The sequence below is a fragment of the Bison bison genome, unplaced genomic scaffold (genome assembly GCF_000754665.1).
Source record: "Bison bison bison isolate TAMUID 2011002044 unplaced genomic scaffold, Bison_UMD1.0 scf7180017864257, whole genome shotgun sequence".
Lineage (NCBI taxonomy): Eukaryota > Metazoa > Chordata > Mammalia > Artiodactyla > Bovidae > Bison > Bison bison.
The window spans coordinates 390890-395946 of NW_011494829.1; the positions used below are offsets into that span (position 1 = coordinate 390890).

General features: G+C 41.6%; 1 pseudogene; it reads right to left on the reverse strand.

Moving 5' to 3' along the window:
* Positions 1–4208: 4208 nt before the first annotated feature.
* On the reverse strand, positions 4209–4736 carry LOC104994368 (annotated as a pseudogene).
* Positions 4737–5057: the final 321 nt, after the last annotated feature.

A 5057-nucleotide genomic window follows, 5' to 3' on the forward strand; every position in this document is an offset into this window, starting at 1 on the left:
TGCCATATCTTTGTTGTTTGAATGTTGAGTTTTAGGCCAGCTTTTTCACTCTCCTCTTTCACCTTCATCAAGAAGCTCTTTAGTTCCTCTTCACTTTCTACTATAAGGTTGGCGTTTTCTGCATATCCAACGTTATTGATATTTCTCCCAGTAATCTTGATTCTACCTGAGCTTCAACCAGACCAGCTTCATCCAGCCCAACATTTCTCATGATGTACTCTGAATACAAGTTAAATAAGCATAGTGACAATATACAGCCTTGACGTACTGCTTTCCCAATTTTGAACCAGTCTGTTTTTCCGGATCTAACCTTCTTGACTTGAATACAGATTTCTCAGGAGGCTGGTAATGTTGTCTGGTATTCCCATCGCTTTAAGAATATTCCACAGTTTGTTGGGATCCACACAGTCAAAGGCTTTATCATAGTCAATGAAGCAGAAGTAGATGTTTTCTTAGTTCTCATTAGTTATCTATTTTATACATAGTGCCAATATTGTTTATATGTCATATATTCTCCTCTAATTCTTCTCTCTCTCTCTCTCATTTCTCCTGCCCTCAGCCTTTTCCTGGCTCTCTCCCTTTGTCTCTCTTCAGGCTATGAAGCTTTTCTCTAAATTTGAATGTCCTGAAAAATGAAGGTGGAAGATTTTAGTACATTTGCAGAGTTTATGAGTTAACTTGAAAAGAGGAGACATTTGAGTTTGAAAAAGAAAGATCATTTGCAGAATAGGAGGAAATATTTTTAAGTGCATCTTGGATACAGTTTATGAAAGAAAGATATCAGGAATATCCATCAGAGGATGCATAATTAAGAAGATTCCTTGATTTGTACTGAATGTTTGCAGAATAGCATATCTACTTATATAAATTGCATTACAATGCAAATATTTTTGTGTTAAGTATTTTATGAAGACCTTAAATTTTATTCTATGATTCTCTCCTTTAATTGATTTTTTTTAACTGTACAGTGACTGTAGTTAGTGATACTTGAACAATACACTTGAAACTTGCTAAGAGAATCGATCTTAAGCATTCTAAAAATAATAATAATCTTTCCAGTTCCAGTTCAGTCACTCAGTTGTGTCCGACCCTTTGCAACCCCATGAATTGCAGCACAACAGGCCTCCCTGTCCATCACCAACTCCCGGAGTCTACTCAAACTCATGACCATCGAGTCAGTGATGCTATCCAGCCACCTCATCCTCTGTCATCCCCTTATCCTCCTGCCCCCAATCCCTCCCAGCATCAGGATCTTTTCCAATGAGTCAACTCTTTGCATGAGGTGGCCAAAGTATTGGAGTTTCAGCATCAGTACTCAGATTTAGCATCAGTCCTTCCAATGAACACCCAGGACTGATCTCCTTTAGAATGGACTAGTTGGAACTCCTTGTGGTCCAAGGGACTCTCAAGAGTTTTCTCCAACACCACAGTTCAAAAGCATCAATTCTTCAGCACTCAGCTTTCTTCACAGTCCAACTCTCACATCCATACGTGACCACTGGAAAAACCATAGCCTCAACCAGACAGACCATTGTTGGCAATGTCTCTGCTTTTCAATATGCTATCTAGGTTGGTCATATCTTTCCTTCCAAGGAGTAAGCATCTTTTAATTTCATGGCAGCAATCACCATCTGCAGTGATTTTGGAGCCCCCCAAAAATAAAGTCCAACACTGTTTCCCCATCTATTTCCCATGAAGTGATGGGACTGGATGCCATGATCTTCGTTTTCTGAATGTTGAGCTTTAAGCCAACTTTTTCACTCTCCTTTTTCGCATTCATCAAGAGGCTTTTTAGTTCCTCTTCACTTTCTGCCATAAGGGTGGTGTCATCTGCATATCTGAGGTTGTTGCTATTTCATCCAGCAATCTTGATTCCAGCTTGTGCTTCTTCCAAACCCAGTGTTTCTCATGATGTACTCTGCATATAAGTTAAATAAGCAGGGTGACAATATATAGCCTTGACATACTCCTTTTCCTATTTGGAACCAGTCTGTTATTCCATGTCAAGTTCTAACTATTGCTTCTTGACCTGCATAGAGTTTTCTCAAGAGGCAGATCAGGTGATCTGATATTCCCATCTCTTTCAGAATTTTCCACAGTTTATTGTGATCCACACATTCAAAGGCTTTGGCATGGTCCATAAAGCAGAAATAGATGTTTTTCTGGAACTCTTGCTTTTTCCATGTTCCAGTGGATGTTGGCAATTTGATCTCTGGTTCATCTGCCTTTTGTAAAATCAGCTTGAGCTTCTGGAAGTTCATGGTTCACGTATTCCTGAAGCCTGGCTTGGAAAATTTTGAGCATTACTTTACTAGTGTGTGAAATGAGTGTAATTGTGTGGTAGTTTGAGCATTCTTTGGCATTGCCTTTCTTTGGGATTGGAATGAAAACTGACCTTTTCCAGTCCTGTGGCCACTGCTGAGTTTTCCAAATTTGCTGGCATATTGAGTGCAGCCTTTTTACAGCATCATCTTTCAGGATTTGAAATAGCTCAACTGGAATTCCTTCACCTCAACTAGCTTTGTTCATAGTGATGCTTTCTAAGGCCCACTTGACTTCACATTCTAGGATGTCTGGCTCTAGGTGAGTGATCACACCATTGTGATGATCTGAGTCATGAATTTTTTGTACAGTTCTCTTGTGTGTTCTTGTCACCTTTCTTAATATCTTCTGCTTCTGTTAGGTCTATACCATTTCTGCCCTTTATCGAGCCCATCTCTGCATAAAATGTTCCCTTGGTATCTCTACTTTTCTTGAAGAGATCTCCCATTTTTCCCATTCTGTTGTTTTCCTCTATTTCTTTGCATTGATCGCTGAGGAAGTCTTTCTTTTATCTCTTCTTGCTATTCTTTGGAACTCTGCAATCAGATTCTTATATCTTTTCTTTTTTTTTAATTTAATTTAATTTTATTTTTTTGGATTTATTTATTTATTTTGGAGGGACTGGTTATTTCAAAAAGACATTTATCAATTTTTGGTATCAAAACAGTTACACTATTGGTTTTTTTTTCTCCCAATTGGTCCCCAAAGAGACCACACCAAAGGAGAGAACATTTTAAGCCAATTAAGCTGCAGGATGCACCCCCAACAGACCTCACTGAAACCTCATTAAAAAAGGGGGATTGGGTAGGGAAAGAAACTTTAAAAGATCAGCACACTGCTAGCCCACAGACTGTAGAGAGCTCTCACAGGCAGAGGGGTGACCAGTTTGCCTCAACCCCAAAGAGGCAAAGTTCCAAAATATAAAAATTTACAAGTTTTGTACATACGCTTTTCAAGATTTCTCCAGCACTAACCGATACAAAGCACAGTGAGATGGCACTTTTAGAGACAGCAGCTTCAGACCCAGAAAAGGGTGATGAGATGAGTTTCATATGGCTAAATCAGTGGCAAAACATAATTTTCTTTCCTTTCTTTCAAGGAGGCAGGAGAGCAAATAAGTGGTCACTTCAATATAAGGGGCACATGATCCATTCTGTGAGCAGTTGGAAACAGGGTAGAGCTGGGACAAGGATTTGGTCTCACAGGTTTTACCATCTTAATTGTTTGGTCACTTCTGATGAAAAAAGAAAAAAAAAAGTTGTCCAAAGATACCGTAAAGCTGAAAACCTGAACAGCACTTTTTTTTTTTTTTGGCTAACTCCTTCTGGAATCATCTTTCTGCTTTGGCAGGTACTTTTTACAGGCAATGAGGTTTCCCCAAATGGAGCCTTTCTCTGGGCTGCTAGGCTCTCAGTAAGGCAGGCCCAAACCTTTTCCCTTTCTCTCTGGAGAAGGCAATATGCATTAAGCTGAAATGTTACCTTCCAAAAATGAGAAAGGGATTAGACTGCTGCTTCAGTTCTACGGAATTATCTGGAATGTTTTTTTACAAATGGTTGTAACATCAAGAACAAAAAAGGTAATTACAAAATGTGTACATCACAACATGCTTTTAAAGACACTTTGCATTGTGCTCACATTCCCTTAAACGTTGTTCCCAAAGGTGCTCAGCCTCTAGCCCAACTGGAATCTCTGGGGAGAGGCAGAGACTGTTTGGCGAAAAGGACACAGGAGTAGGGGGGGTGGGAGAGGCGGCGAAAGGAGAAAGCAGCCTTCCAGTTAAAGATCAGCCCTCGGTTTAAAGGTCAGCTTCGGGCAGGCTGGCCCCAGTCCAGTCGGAGTCGGGGTGAGAGGGAGGAGCAGCGGCAGGGCGGGGCTGGGGTGCTCTACATTTTATTCAGGTCAAGCAGAGTCTGGTTCAGCATCCTTTGTATACAGAGGTCCTCCTCTTTGGTGCATTTCAGTTTATCTTCCAAATCATCAATTGTCTTTTCCAGTTTATCGGTAAGAATCTTTATCTCTTCCTCATATTTGTCTTCCTTTTGAGAGTACTTTTCTTCAGCAGCACTCAGACACTTCAGGTGCTGGTCCATCAGTCTGATTTGCTCACCCATCTTTCGGCAACGGGACTCTGCCAGCTCCGCTCGCTCCTCTGTGCGCTCCAAGTCTCCCTCAATAATCACCAACTTGCGAGCCACCTCTTCATACTTCCTGTGTGCCTCTTCTGCAATGTGCTTAGCTTCTTTGAGTTGGATTTCCTGGAGTTCCATTTTTTCTTCATCTTTTAAGGCTTGGTTTTCAATAACCTTCATAACTCTCTCGCTCTCATCAGCAGCTTTCTCAGCTTCCTCCAGCTTTTGCAGCGCAGTGGCCAGGCGCTCTTGAGCTCGGTTCAGCTCCTCTTCAACCAGCTGGATCCTTGGTTCCTGCGGGGTTGAACTTGTGGCCCACACTAGGCGAAGAGCACGAACGGTCGAGGCTGACAGTAGGAAGCTTGGGATACTTAGGAATGGTGGGCTGCAGTCTATGGGGTCGCACAGAGTCCGACACGACTGAAGCGACTTAGCCTATTTTATTTTTAAACTTTACATAATTGTATTAGTTTTGCCAAACATCAAAATGAATCCATCACAGGTATACATGTGCTCCCCCTCCTGAACCCTCCTCCCTCCTCCCTCCCCATACCATCCCTCCAGGTCGTCCCAGTGCACCAGCCCCAAGCATCCAGTATCTGT